Raw genomic sequence first — 16,406 nt, forward strand, 5'->3', positions numbered from 1 at the left:
AAATAGCCGGATTCCTCGGATATGGAAACTTGGACCCCTTGCATAGTTCATAGACAAGTGAAAGTGGATACTCTAAAATGCGCAAGGTAAGTGTGAGTGCTATGGATGGCGTTCTCGCAGGGAGACGGGAGCGGATCCATAGTGGTGTATTGGTATGGTGAATTTGTGGACTCGTGTGCGCCACCTCAAAAGAGTTACTTGCAGTTGTAGTTCAGGTTAGCCACCGAGTCAAAGCTAGCTTGCTGCAGTTAACTCCACCACCCCTTTGTTGATACCAATGCATATGTAGATAGTTCTGATGTAAGTCTTGCTGGGTACATTTGTACTCACGTTTGCTTATTTTATGTTTTGCAGAGAGACTTCAGTCTCGCTAGTAGTTCCGCTTGGACTTCGACGTTTAGCTTGTTACCTCAGCTACGATCTTGTACCCTTGGGAGGGTCTTGTAGATAGTCAGGCTTCTGAGCCTTCTTCATTTGTAGTTGTCTGTACTCAGACAAGTTAAGCTTCCGCATGTGCTTGTTGCTTGTATGCTCTGAATGTTGAGTCATGAGACCCATGTTTGTAATATCTCACTCCTCGGAGCCTAATGAATAAATACTTTGAGTCGTAGAGTCTTGTTGTGATGCCATGTTGTATTGCACATATTGAGCATATTGTGTGTATGATTGAAATGCTTGGTATGTGTGGGATCCGACAACCTAGTTGTTTATCCTTGGTAGCCTCTCTTATGGGGAAATGTAGTCTTGTGCTTCCATGAGCCATAGTAGTCCTGCTAGCCCAGCACTATTGCTCCGGAACACTTGACTGGCCGGCATGTGATTCACTTCATTCCTGTGTCTGTCCCTTCGGGGAAATGTCATGCGGTGACATCCCGAGTCCTGCCTAGCCTGCTACAGCCCGGTTCACCGGAGTCCTGTTAGCCCAGTGCTACAGCCCGAATTCGCACGCTGCTGACCGACATGCTCGAAGTTGATTCATGTATGGCTGTCCCTGTAAGTTGGTGCCATTTTGGGTTCACGACTAGCCATGTCGGCCCGGGTTCTCTGTCATATGGATGCTAGCGACACTACCATATACGTGAGCCAAAAGGCACAAACGGTCCTTGGCCATGGTAAGGCGACACCCATGGGAATACCGTGCGTGAGGCCGCAAAGTGATATGAGGTGTTACAGGCTAGATCGGTGTGACTTAAAATCGGGGTCCTGGCAGCTTTGGTATCAGAGCCTGACTACCTGTAGGATTACCAAGCCAAACTGGTCGAAGTTGAGTCTAGAAATGCTTTAGTTATATAAGGGAATTGATTGTGGAAGGGAACGTAAGGCTCTTTTTTCTCCTTTACCTTATGCCCGTCTGATCTGAGTCATCCTCTTCTTTTCTACGGGGATTAAGAACTAGGCTTCTCGTCTATCTATCAGGATCATGTGTTACTAATCTGTAGACTTATAGGATTGACCGATTTAAGCCTCAGTTCAGTTCCTACTACTTCCGTGTGTTCATAGTTGGCCTCGGAACCTTGATATTGTGCTTCTGAGTGGTTATGCCACCAATTTGCAGGATGTCTCAAAACTTTTTGAGCATTTACAGCCGTTATGCTGTCCGAGTCGTCCCAGGTTTCCAAACAATCTGATGCATTTGCAAAATCCTTTCCCTCTGGTTTCGATGTTCCTCTAGGCCAGGTTAATCACACTAATTGTGAGTTGAGGTATTCTATTGCCTCGACATATATGTTGGAATTATTATTATGACCCTAGATGTCTTAGAGTGCCACCTAGTAATCGAACCATGTTTTGCGTTCCTAGTGTGATGATTCTGGCCGTTATTCTTGAAAGCATCCCGTGATGCCATTTAGTTAGTAGGCATTCTATTCCTGGGTTATTGAACCCGAGATTCACCCTACTTGCTTCATGTTGATAGTGTTTGTTAGTTCCTTAGGACATTAGTAAACCTTGTGATAGATATTGAGGTTTATGGTATATCATTCTTCCAGTGCCATGAACCAATATGGCAGAAGTTCTTGAACCAAAGATCACGACCAGAGCACTTGATGAGTTCTCGATTCTATATTGTGACTCTGCCAGTTCTACCCTTCTGCATGGGTTATCCGGAAGAAATATGTTGAATTCGTTCGACATGCTAGTCCATGCATCCACAACTCAGAAAATCATATGTTCTTTTAAGTTGTCCCATTTTAGTTTTCTTCCGACCCTCGTCTATCAATTGATAGTCAAGAGCATGCGTGCATCCGTTAATCGATGCCTACTACTCTTGTGGTCCGTCAAGCCATTCTAATCCGGAAGGACTAGGAGAAACAAACTCTAGAACCCCATCCATATTTAAGATTGGGTCAAAGCAGTTGTATTTCGCAGGTCAAAATGCCAATCCATCTTTTGATTCTGTTCTACCCTGAAGTATTGCCCTCTTGATGTCAGGAATGTCATGAGAATTGCACCAACTCTTATGAATTCTTGATGAAGTGATACTTCTCGCCATCATCATTCGTTCCTCGGTTCCGTGTTGTTGCAACCGGAATGCTGACAAGTGAACCATGATGTGTGAAATCAATACTCCTAGCAACCCCGTTGCTTGGTGGTTAATGGACGATAATCTCATTCTTGGTGTGTTGATTATGGAATCATCATTCTAAGATTGATCGTGCTACCTAGTCCATTTTTCTGGTGCACTTTTCGATCAAGAGTTGGGATTATGTCTATCATTGCTTATTTGATCATATCATCCTACCTAAAGAGCAAGATTGATCTCGAGCTTAATAACATGTCGGTGGTTCATGATTTTCTGAATATCTTCTCGGAAGTATTTCCAGGTTGTCCCCTGATCGCTATGTTAAGCTCGTGATCAAGTTGGTTTCTTGTAACCACCCCTTCTCCAAGAATCTATGTTGAATACTCTAAGCTAGTTGGTTAAGCTGAACAACAACTTGGAGAGTTGGAAGATAAAAGCTTGCCTAACTTAGTTCGTTCCAAAGGGATATTCTTGTGTAGTGTGTGTTGAAGAAAGATGATATCTTCATCGATTGGTCCCTGTGATCAGTTGTTGGACCTATTGTCTTATCAATCCTTTGATTTGAGTGCGGGCTATCGTCAAATCAAATCAGTACCAACGATGTTCGTAATGTTGTCTTACTCGTGGTTGATCCCTCGAGAATACACCATTACATCTTTTGGTCTGACCAATAGTAACACATTGTTCACATAATGGTGGAAGTTCAGTGATATGGACATTCCGATGAGTTGCTGTTGAGCCCAACAGCAGCATCTTGTCTCCTCCATGATTCATGTTGAACATTGAGCTAGTGTTGGAAACTTTTGAAAGCATTTTCTTCATACTATCTCATGAAGGATATGTTTGGATGAAAGAAGTGACTTTCTTTAATTCATGTGCACTTGATGTAAGTTGTCGTCGTGGATCTGAGAAAGATTGTTTTTGCTTCCTCTGGAATCGTCCCAAGTTAGTCACGCCTATATGCGAAGTACTCTATGGTTTGATAGGTTGGCCGCCTCCATTCCATATGTGTTTCCTAGCACACCATGCCACTGATTGATTTGTTCAAGGAGAAGTAGTTCCTTCTTAAGAGCAAGACTTATGCAAGGACTCCGACATCCTCGATGATGGTTCCCCTTCTGAACTCGGTAGTGTTTTATTGTAAGACTACTATGTGGTCATGCTTGTCTAGGACAGCGTGTTCACATGTGTGTAGCAGAACCATCTCATGTTTTGGAGCTTGCTATTGTAGTTCATTTCTTGAGAATCTCGCAACATCGTCTTGTCGATTTGTGTTGCAAATTTCTTTTCCAGACATGATGTCTGAAATGTCTTGTTACCGACCAGATCTGAATCTCAGGCAGATAGGATGGTTGGAACTAGTCCAAGATCTATGATGTAGGTCCCGACAAGGTTGATGTTGGCCGACACACCTAGCCGAAGATCTATTATTGTAGCATCTTAACTGAGCAAGTTGACCATCCTCTCCATAAGGATGTCGTGCGACTTATTTTAGAAGTTGTTCCTTATGGATCCTTTGTTCTCCCAAAGTCAGACCTTTACTTGATGTTCCAGATACCGACGGGTAATGGATTACGCTAGCACATCAAGGAGAACATTAGAAGCGGAGTGCTAAATGTCTCTTGGTCGATCATCCAGATTCTGTTTCCTTAGCCTCGCTAAGGGGAAGTCTGAGAAGGTGTTATCTTCTTTTGTATCCGCATCATCCATCACTAGTCATCATGGTAGTATGTCGTGTTGCCAGGATCCTTTCCACGGATGCTGGTAAAACCTTGATGAGTATGGAAATGCTCAAGTCCCTAAGAGCACACTCAGTCACTAGGTTATATCCTCGGTATCAATTGGGATGTGCCTCCCGTTTGCCGAGTTGTTCTATAACCATAGTTTCCTTTCTGATCTGAGTATGCCATTTCTCCGAACTCCGTCAAACAATCGTTCGTAAATTGCCTCAGGTTAGTGAAAAGAATTCCAATGGTCTATGTATCAAAAGTAATTCTTTTTGCCACTTAAGGGAAAAATTCTACGAGTCACCTTCCCCGAGGTCTCCCATTATGGTATCGTGGGCAACTTAACTCCTCACTAGTTTGAAAACCCCCTCACCATCTATTTAAGCGTCGAATTGTTGCCTACCAATTTGAACCTTTGTCATATGTTTCTCATCCATCATCTCTAATGTGTGTTCTGCGTCTCACCTCAAGGGATGTTTCTACGTCTCATTCCGTGAGTTGATCTTGTGTTCATTAAGATCGATGATCCAGTCTTGTGAGGTTGTCTTGCTCTCTTGTCGCCATGTTGGACGAAGTTCTCGAAGGAAAGGATGTCATAATCAATATGATGTAGCGGATCAACATCTCCGAGAAGAGTAGTTGGATCATGAAGATCGTGTTAGCTTTGTGTCCCCTCTGATTTCTTACCTCACGTCTTGAATCTCGGGACAAGATTCTTGTTTTAGTGGGGGTGAGTTGTCACATCCCTAGCTTCTGGTTTTGCACTAGGCTAGCTTCATGGGTGCATCATGTTTAAATTTTACTTAAAAGTTGAATTGGGGGTGATAAAACCCTAGCACATTGAAATCCAAATAGGTCCAGCTTAAATAAATTGCATTCAAGAACCCAAAATGCTCTTATTTGATGTTTGTTATTTTTGACAATGGTTTTGATCCATACCAAAAATAATGAGCATTTTTAAGGAACAAGTTGGGCATTGAATTTAAGTCATAAAATATTTGAATTGGGGCATTTAATTGCTATTAATATTATTAAATGCTCCAACAATTCTGGAAATAGCTAAGGGCCTATGAGATAATTCAGTTATTGCCCATAATTAATTTCAGGATTTATAGAAATGATTTGGTGTTTTTACCAAATCAAAAACAAATTGCAAAAATAGAAAACAGAAACCAAAATAGGAAAAAAACAGAGAAGGAGAAAACCTACCTGGCCTTACCTGTAGTCGGCCCAGCTGCACTGGCCAGCCCACCTAGTGGCCCAGCCCACCAGGGGCAGAGCCGTCTTCAACCTCTGCCTACTGGCAGAGGCGTGTCCGTGCGCACGCCGTAGCTCGCCACCTCCTGCTTGCCGCTGTCCGCCTGGAGCTGGCTACAAACGACACGCGACCCCCTCGACCCCCCCCCACCCATCACTTTCCTCGTGCCTCTCTCCCTCCTCTGTCTCTCTCCCACGCTCCTCCCCGGACACGCCCGAGACCGCCGACGAGCACCACCGCACCCACCGCCGTTCCCTTGCCCCGTGGCTGTAACCTCTAGCTCCGCCTCGATGCCGTGAAGCTCCAAGCCAAAGAACGCGCCCGCGGATAACCTGCAGCGCCGTCACCACCTCCATCTTCCTCGTCTGCTCCGACGAATGCCGTCGCTCGATTCGCAAACCTCCGCGCGTCCCCGAGCCCGCTGACCTTCTGCTCCGCCCCCTTGTGAGCTCCTCTTCCTTTCCTCCCCGTCCTCTTGCTCGCGCGCCTGCTCTAACTGTGCTAGCCGTCGCATCCGTGAGCTCACCGCCGGCGTCCTTGTCGCCACCGTCGTTGCAGGTCACCGAACTCGCGCCCAAGCACGTCGCTGAGGTCCTGCAGCCCCTGTAGACCCAACGGTGTGCCTAGTTTGCTTCGTCGTGCACCACTGCGCCATCCCGCTCGAAGCCGTAGCTCCGGCCACCGCCCAACTCGCCTGCGCCGCCGCTACCGAGAGCCCCGCGCCGTGTTGCTGCCACCGCTGGATGCGCGGGAGCACGGGCTCCCTCCTGGTTCCCTCATCGCGCCCAGCCGCAGCCCCTAGCACCACCCCGGCGAGCCGCCGCCGCACTGTGAGGTCGCCGGCGCTTGATCCGGCGACGCTGACGTGGAGCCATCATTAGGCGCTAATCACCACTTACCCTCCTAACAGACACTGACGAGCGGGCCCCGCGTTGGGTCAAATCCCAGTCAACACGGGATTAACCTCTAATTAACTATAAGCATATGACATGTGGGACCGGGTCGACAGGTTTGACCATGGTCAGCCCTGTTGACTTGCTGACATCATGGTGACATCATGATGACGCAATAAGTCCTTTCTGGATTTGATTTATTTCTAAATAACCAGGAAATTCCAAAAAATGTCTAAAACTTCTAAAATTCATAGAAATTCAACCACAACTCCAAATAAGATAAATTATATATGAAAAATTATCAGAAAAATCCAATCTATCCATCTGTACCATTTTCATGCATGTTTGAGCAAGTTAACCTCACTGTTTAGGATGAAACATGATTAGGGAAAAGTTCATAATAGGTTTGGAGTTGGAATTTGATGTAGTTTTGAATTCCACTTCAATTAAAATGACTTTCTGTCGCATTAGCCCAAATCAATAGCATATTGCCATGTCACATTCATGCATCATATTGTCGCATGGCATTGATTGTGTTTCTTCTTTGTTTGTCGGTAGTTGTTCCCTCTGGATAAACGTGTTCCGACGATGAGTTCGATGACACTGATGAAGAACTTTACTATCTTTAGAAGTGCCAGGCAAGCAAAACCCCCTTGTTCATTCCGATACAATCCCACTCTCTCGCTCCTGCTCTCTTTTACTGCATTAGGACAACAACGATTCAACTATTACATGCTGCGGTAGTTGAACCCCTTTCCCCTGCATGACCTGTCATTGCCACAGTAAATAGATGAAACCCACCAGCATGAGTAGGAACTGTTTGAGCCCATGATGTGCCTACTCATTCATTCTTGTTGTCATGCCTGCTACTGCTTAGAGTTGAGTCAAGTCTGATTCATCGGGAATGAATTGGAACGTGGTGAACGTGTCCTACCGTTGAGAGCTAAGTGTGTGAACACGATTTGGTAAAGGTAGCGATGAGAGGCCGTGTAGGAGTACATGGTGGGTTGTCTCATTGCAGCCGTCCTTAGGAACTGAGTTCTATGTTTCTGATCCATGAACAGCTACTACCACGCATTGGAATGCTTAAGTGCCCCTCTCGACTTATTAATCAACCTGATCTCTGTCCAAGAGTTGAAACTAGTTTCTGGTGTTTGTAGGTAGTGTTAGTAGTCTACCAAGTGGCACCCGGTATAGGTGGGCTTGGGACAGACTAGGCACGGTGGCCCGGTGTACCAAGTGGCACCCGGATGGTGGGCTTGGGAACCCTGTACACATCGTTTGGGGCCGTGAGCGACACCCCAACCGGATCTCCTTGCGGATGGAACCCGAATAGGCGATAAACCTGGACTAGAGACTTGTTGGTTAGTCAGGTCGTGGTCGACTCCCTCGCTAGGCTTCCGCTTGAAGGTTGCTGAGATACACAACGTGTAGATGGAAACTTGGACCTCTTGCATAGTTCATAGACAAGTGAAAGTGGATACTCTCAAATGCGCAAGATAAGTGTGAGTGCTATGGATGGCGTTCTCGCTGGGAGACGGGAGCGGATCCATAGTGGTGCATTGGTATGGTGAATTTGTGGACTTGTGTGCGCCACCTCAAAAGAGTTACTTGCAGTCGTAGTTTAGGTTAGCCACCGAGTCAAAGCTGGCTTGCTGCAGTTAGATACCGATGCATATGTAGATAGTTCTGATGTAAGTCTTGCTGGGTACATTTGTACTCACGTTTGCTCATTTTATGTTTTACAGAGAGACTTCAATCTTGCTAGTAGTTCCGCTTGGACTTCGACGTTTAGCTTGTTACCTCAGCTACGATCTTGTACCCTTGGGAGGGTCTTGTAGATAGTCAGGCTTCTGAGCCTTCTTCATTTGTAGTTGTCTGTACTCAGACAAGTTAAGCTTCCGCATGTGCTTGTTGCTTGTATGCTCTGAATGTTGGGTCATGAGACCCATGTTTGTAATATCTCGCTCCTCGGAGCCTAATGAATAAATACTTTGAGTCGTAGAGTCTTGTTGTGATGCCATGTTGTATTGCACATATTGAGCATATTGTGTGTATGATTGAAATGCTTGGTATGTGTGGGATCTGACAACCTAGTTGTTTATCCTTGGTAGCCTCTCTTATGGGGAAATGTAGTCTTGTGCTTCCATGATCCCTAGTAGTCCTGCTAGCCCAGCACTACTGCTCCGGAACACTTGACTGACCGGCATGTGATTCACTTCGTTCATGTGTCTGTCCCTTTGGGGAAATGTCACGCGGTGACATCCCGAGTCCTGCCTAGCCTTCTACAGCCTGGTTCACCGGAGTCCTGTTAGCCCAGTGCTACAGACCGGATTCGCACGCTGCTGACCAACATGCTCGAAGTTGATTCATGTATGCCTGTCCCCGTAAGTTGGTGCCACTTTGGGTTCACGACTAGTCATGTCGGCCCGGGTTCTCTGTCATATGGATGCTAGCGACACTATCATATACGTGAGCCAAAAGGCGCAAACGGTCCCGGGCCATGGTAAGGCGACACCCGTGGGAATACCGTGCGTGAGGCCGCAAAGTGATATGAGGTGTTACAGGCTAGATCGGTGTGACTTAGAATCGGGGTCCTGACACCAAAGAGACATACAAGTTCATTAAAGTTTAATTACACATGAGCCAATCAATGTTTCAGAACTACACATAGCATCACTACTGTCGACTCGACTCATGGGACCGGAGCGTGGATGAAGCCGTCGTCTGTCGTGATGGTCATGAAATCGCGAGCGTTGTCAGCCTGCATTTGTAGCGTTCCGTCTATCTCACTGTTGGATGGTTGATATCTGAGGTAGAACTACCCCGAGGTATGAAGGACAACTTGATGGATGATGTCCGCAAACTCCGACTGGATACGAAAGAATTCTTGTCTGATGTCCGCGTCCCTGAGTGCCGACAAGCTCGCGGCCCAATCTTTGAGATTATCTGGTAGTAGAAGGTGATGATGGTCCCTTATGATCGCCCGCATGTGATGGAGGGCATAGTAGGCATCCTTCTGACCGCCAGGCGGCTGCTTGACGCAGCAGAACTTAGTATTGTGGGCAAACAGGTGCTTGCCGTACCTACGAACTGGCCTGGTGAAGGTGCCTCCGGATTTGGTGTAGCCGGGGAGAACATCATCAAGAACTTTCTTGATATTTGTGTAGTCCATCTTGGAGTCACGATTCGGGTCGAAATACGTGGCCATGTAATATTTCGGGCTTAAGAGGATGAGTGTGCAATGTGTGTCACTACACAGAACACGGAATGTTAGAAAAAAAGAACGATCGAAATCTAAGAAATCATATGTTACGAGGCAGTTAAGGGATGACTTACTCGGGAAAGTAAGCCACGAGGAAGTTATCCTTATCTGGGTTTGCCAGAATGACGCCTTCGAGGTGTGAACTCGTGACTTGGCGGTCCCCAGCGCTGCCCAAGAGCTTGGCACACATGTAGAAGGGGTCGACTATCACGATGTCCAGGGTCTTGTCTCTAATGATCCGCATCTCCATACTTAGCGAAAACCGCCGAACGAAGGTGTAGTGCAGCGGATGAAGGTTAAACATAGCAAAGATGTCATCAAACCGCAGGACGATCGTACCCCCGATGGCGCCATCCACAAAGCCCTTGCCCTCTGGCACCTTGGCCACGAAAACCGGGTATGCCACATCATTCTCTCCAAGACGCCGCTTCTCCAAAGAAAGAACACTGTCATGCAGACTCCGCATACCACCGGTTGCAGCATTGAGCATATTTGTCGGTAGCATCGCCCTACCCGCCACATGCACCCTCCTCAAGATATCCTTAGGTGAAGGTGGCCCGTCCTGAGCACGGATCGTACTCGGTGCTGGCTCGCACCCTTGTTACTCTTTCTTTTCCGTCCCTTCTTCTTCTGTTGTAATGGGACTGAGTTCTGTTCACAGACCGCCTTCTTGAGTGTGTTGGGGCTGATAATATTTGGCACCTCGGCTATCTGAGGCTCGGTGAAGTCGGCAGTTGGAGGCGTCTCATGAGAACTGAACGCCAGACGATGCCTGTTGCAACTGGGTTTCTCCGCCGTACCAGCTAGACCGCGGTCGTCTTGGTTGGGTTCTTGAGAAAGAGGCCCGCAGAATTCTGTTGGGTTTCGTAGTAATTTCAAAATTTTCCTACGCACACGCAAGATCATGGTGATGCATAGCAACTATAGGGGAGAGTGTGATCTACGTACCCTTGTAGATCGACAACGGAAGCGTTAGCACAACGTGGTTGATGTAGTCGTACGTCTTCACGGCCCGACCGATCAAGCACCGAAACTACGGCACCTCCGAGTTTTAGCACACGTTCAGCTCGATGACGATCCCCGGACTCCGATCCAGCAAAGTGTCGGGGAAGAGTTCCGTCAGCACGACGGCATGGTGACGATCTTGATGTACTACTGTCGCAGGGCTTCGCCTAAGCACCGCTACAATATTATCGAGGACTATGGTGGAAAGGGGGCACCGCACACGGCTAAGAATATGATCACGTGGATCAACTTCTGTGTCATGGGGTGCCCCCTTACCCCCGTATATAAAGGAGCAAGGGGGAGGGGGCGGCCGGCCTAGGAGGGGGCGCGCCAAGGGGAGTCCTACTCCCACCGGGAGTAGGACTCCCTCCTTCCTTGTTGGAGTAGGAGAAGGGGAAAGAGGGGGAGAGGAAGAAGGAAAAGGGGGCTGCGCCCCTTGTCCAATTCGGACCAGAGGGGGGGGCAGGCCTCCTTCCTTTTGGCCTCTCTCCTCTATTCCCGTATGGCCCAATAAGGCTCATATGCTCCCCGGCGAATTCCCGTAACTCTTCGGTACTCCGAAAAATACCCGAATCACTCGGAACCTTTCCGATGTCCGAATATAGTCGTCCAATATATCGATCTTTACGTCTCGACCATTTCGAGACTCCTCGTCATGTCCCCGATCTCATCCAGGACTCCGAACTCCTTCGGTACATCAAAACTCATAAACTCATAATATAACTGTCATTGAAACCTTAAGCGTGCGGACCCTACGGGTCCGAGAACAATATAGACATGACCGAGACACATCTCCAGTCAATAACCAATAGCGAAACCTGGATGCTCATATTGGCTCCCACATATTCTACGAAGATCTTTATCGGTCAGACCGCATAACAACATACGTTGTTCCCTTTGTCATCGGTATGTTACTTGCCCGAGATTCGATCGTCGGTATCTTAATACCTAGTTCCATCTCGTTACCGGCAAGTCTCTTTACTCGTTCCGTAATACATCATCTCACAACTAACTCATTATTTGCAATGCTTGCAAGGCTTATGTGATGTGCATTACCGAGAGGGCCCAGAGATACCTCTCCGACAATCGGAGTGACAAATCCTAATCTCGAAATACGCCAACCCAACATGTACCTTTGGAGACACCTGTAGAGCTCCTTTATAATCACCCAGTTACGTTGTGACGTTTGGTAGCACACAAAGTGTTCCTCCGGCAAACGGGAGTTGCATAATCTCATAGTCATAGGAACATGTATAAGTCATGAAGAAAGTAATAGCAACATACTAAACGATCGGGCGCTAAGCTAATGGAATGGGTCATGTCAATCACATCATTCCCCTAATGATGTGATCCCGTTAATCAAATAACAACTCTTTTGTTTATGGTTAGGAAACATAACCATCTTCGATTAACGATCTAGTCAAGTAGAGGCATACTAGTGACACTCTGTTTGTCTATGTATTCACACATGTATTATGTTTCCGGTTAATACAATTCTAGCATGAATAATAAACATTTATCAAGATATAAGGAAATAAATAATAACTTTATTATTGCCTCTAGGGCATATTTCCTTCAGTCTCCCACTTGCACTAGAGTCAATAATCTAGTTCACATCGCCATGTGATTCAACACTAAGAGTTCACATCACCATGTGATTAACACCCATAGTTCACATCGTCATGTGACCTATACCCAAAGGGTTTACTAGAGTCAATAATCTAGTTCACATCATTTATGTGATTAACACCCAAAGAGTACTAAGGTGTGATCATGTTTTGCTTGTGAGATAATTTTAGTCAACGGGTCTATCACATACAGATCCGTAAGTATTTTGCGAATTCTATGTCTGCAATGCTCTGCACGGAGCTACTCTAGCTAATTGCTCCCACTTTCAATATGTATCTAGATCGAGACTTAGAGTCATCCAGATCTGTGTCAAAACTTGCATCGACGTAACTTTTTACGACGAACCTTTTGTCACCTCCATAATCGAGAAATATTTCCTTATTCCACTAAGGATAATTTTGACCAATGTCCAGTGATCTACTCTTATATCACTATTGTACTCCCTTGCTTAACACAGTGTAGGGTATACAATAGATCTGGTACACATCATGGCGTACTTTATAGAACCTATGGCTGAGGCATAGGGAATGACTTTCATTCTCTTTCTATCTTCTGCCATGGTCGGGCTTTGAGTCTTACTCAATTTCATACCTTGTAACACATCCAAGAACTCTTTCTTTGACTGTTCCATTTTTGAACTACTTCAAAATATTGTCAAGGTATGTACTCATTGAAAAAAAAACTTATCAAGCGTCTTGATATCTCTCTATAGATTTTGATGCTTAATATGTAAGAAGCTTCACCGAGGTCTTTCTTTGAAAAACTTCTTTAAAATACTCCTTTATGCTTTGCAGAATAATTCTACATTATTTCCGATCAACAATATGTCATTCACATATACTTATCAGAAATGCTGTAGTGCTCCCACTCACTTTCTTGTAAATACAGGCCTCACCGCAAGTCTGTATAAAACTATATGCTTTGATCATACTATCAAAGCGTTTATTCCAACTCCGAGAGGATTGCACCAGTCCATAAATGGATCGCTGGAGCTTGCACACTTTGTTAGCTCCTTTTGGATCGACAAAACCTTCCAGCTGCATCATATACAACTCTTCTTCCAGAAATCCATCTAGGAATGCAGTTTTGACATCCATTTGCTGGATTTCATAAAATGCGGCAATTGCTAACATGATTCGGACAGACTTAAGCATCGCTACGGGTGAGAAGGTCTCATCGTAGTCAATCCCTTGAACTTGCCGAAAACCTTTTGCGACAAGTCGAGCTTTGTAGATAGTAACACTACTATCAGCGTCCGTCTTCCTCTTGAAGATCCATTTATTTTCTATGGCTTGCCGATCATCGGGCAAATACATCAAAGTCCATACTTTGTTCTCATACATGGATCATATCTCAGATTTCATGGCCTCAAGCCATTTCACGGAATCTGGGCTCATCATCGCTTCCTCATAGTTCGTAGGCTCGTCATGGTCAAGTAACATGACCTCCAGAACTGGATTACCGTACCACTCTGGTCCGGATCTCACTCTGGTTTACCTACGAGGTTCGGTAGTAACTTGATCTGAAGTTATATGATCATCATCATTAGCTTCCTCACTAATCGGTCTAGTAGTCACAGGAACAGATTTCTGTGATGAACTACTTTCCAATAAGGGAGTAGGTACAGTTACCTCATCAAGTTCTACTTTCCTCCCACTCACTTCTTTCGAGAGAAACTCCTTCTCTGGAAAGGATCCATTCTAAGCAACGAATATCTTGCCTTCGGATCTGTGATAGAAGGTGTACCCAACATTTTCTTTTGGGTATCCTATGAAGACGCACTTCTCCGATTTGAGTTTGAGCTTATCAGGATGAAACTTTTTCGTATAAGCATCGCAACCCCAAACTTTAAGAAACGACAACTTTGGTTTCTTGCCAAACCATAGTTCATACGGTGTCGTCTCAACAGATTTAGATGGTGCCCTTTTAACGTGAATGCAGCTGTCTCTAATGCATAACCCCAAAATGATAGTGGTAGATTGGTAAGAGACATCATAGATCGCACCATATCTAATAAAGTACGGTTATGACGTTCGGACACACCATTACATTGTGGTGTTCCAGGTGGCGTGAGTAGTGAAACTATTTCACATTGTTTTTAACTGAAGGCCAAACTCGTAACTCAAATACTCTTCTCTACGATCAGATCGTAGAAACTTTATTTTCTTGTTACGATGATTTTTCACTTCACTCTGAAATTCTTTGAACTTTTCAAATGTTTCAGACTTATGTTTCATCAAGTAGATATACTCATATCTGCTCAAATCATCTGTGAAGATCAGAAAATAATGATACTTGTCGCGAGCCTCAATATTCATCGGACCACATACATCAGTATGTATGATTTCCAACAAATCTGTTGCTCGCTCCATTGTTCCGAAGAACAGAGTCTTAGTCATCTTGCCCATGAGGCATGGTTCACAAGCATCAACTGATTCATAATCAGGTGATTCCAAAAGCCCATCAGCATGGAGTTTCTTCATGCGCTTTACACCAATATGACCTAAATGGTAGTGCCACAAATAAGTTGCACTATCATTATTAACTTTGCATCTTTTGGTTTCAATATTATGATTATGTGTATCACTATGATCGAGATCCAACGAACTATTTTCATTGGGTGTGTAACCATATAAGGTTTTATTCATGTAAACAGAACAACAATTTATTCTCTTACTTAAATGAATAATTGTATTACAATAAACATGATCAAATCATATTCATGCTCAACGCAAACACCAAATAACACTTATTCAGGTTCAACACTAATCCCGAAAGTATAGGGAGTGTGCGATGATGATCATATCAATCTTGGAACCACTTCCAACACACATCGTCACTTCACCCTTAACTAGTCTCTATTTATTCTGCAATCGTGTATCACTACGATCAAGATCCAATGAACCATTTTCATTGGGCGTGTAACCATATATGTAAACAGAACAACAATTTATTCTCTTACTTAAATGAATAACTGTATTGCAATAAACATGATCAAATCATATTTATGCTCAACGCAAACACCAAATAACACTTATTTAGGTTCAACACTAATCCTGAAAGTATAGGGAGTGTGGATGATGATCATATCAATCTTGGAACCACTTCCAACATACATCGTCACTTCACCCTTAACTAGTCTCTGTTCATTCTGCAACCCCCGTTTCGAGTTACTACTCTTAGCAACTGAACTAGTATCAAATACTGAGGGGTTGCTATAAACACTAGTAAAGTACACATCAATAACATGTATATCAAATATACTTATGTTCACTTTGCCATCCTTCTTATCCGCCAATCACTTGGGGTAGTTCCGCTTCCAGTGACCAGTCCCTTTGCAGTAGAAGCACTTAGTCTCAGGCTTAGGACCAGACTTGGGCTTCTTCACTTGAGCAGCAACTTGCTTGCTGTTCTTCTTGAAGTTCCCCTTCTTCCCTCTGCCCTTTTCTTGAAACTAGTGGTCTTGTCTACCATCAACACTTGATGTTTTTCTTGATTTCTACCTTCGTCAATTTCCGCATTACGAAGAGCTTGGGAATCGTTTCCATTATCCCTTGCATATCATAGTTCATCACGAAGTTCTACTAACTTGGTGATGGTGACTAGAGAATTCTGTCAATCACTATCTTATCTGGAAGATTAACTCCCACTTGATCCAAGCGATTGTAGTACTCAGACAATCTGAGCACATGCTCACTAGTTGAGCGATTCTCCTCCATCTTTTAGCTATAGAACTTGTTGGAGACTTCATATCTCCCAACTTGGGTATTTGCTTGAAATATTAACTTCAACTCCTGGAACATCTCATATGCTCCATGACGTTCAAAACGTCTTTGAAGTCCCGATTCTAAGCCATTAAGCATGATGCACTAAACTATCAAGTAGTCATCATATTGAGCTAGCCAAACGTTCATAACGTCTGCATCTGCTCCTGCAATAGGTCCTTCACCTAGCGGTGCATCAAGGACATAATTCTTCTGTGCAGCAATGAGGATAAACCTCAGATCACGGATCCAATCCGCATCATTGCTACTAACATCTTTCAACACAATTTTCTCTAGGAACATATCGAAATAAACACAGGGAAGCAACAACGCGAGCTATTGAT

Source organism: Triticum urartu, chromosome 5A (genome assembly GCF_056163025.1).
Source record: "Triticum urartu cultivar PI428250 chromosome 5A, HENAU_Tu73, whole genome shotgun sequence".
Taxonomy (NCBI): Eukaryota; Viridiplantae; Streptophyta; class Magnoliopsida; order Poales; family Poaceae; genus Triticum; species Triticum urartu.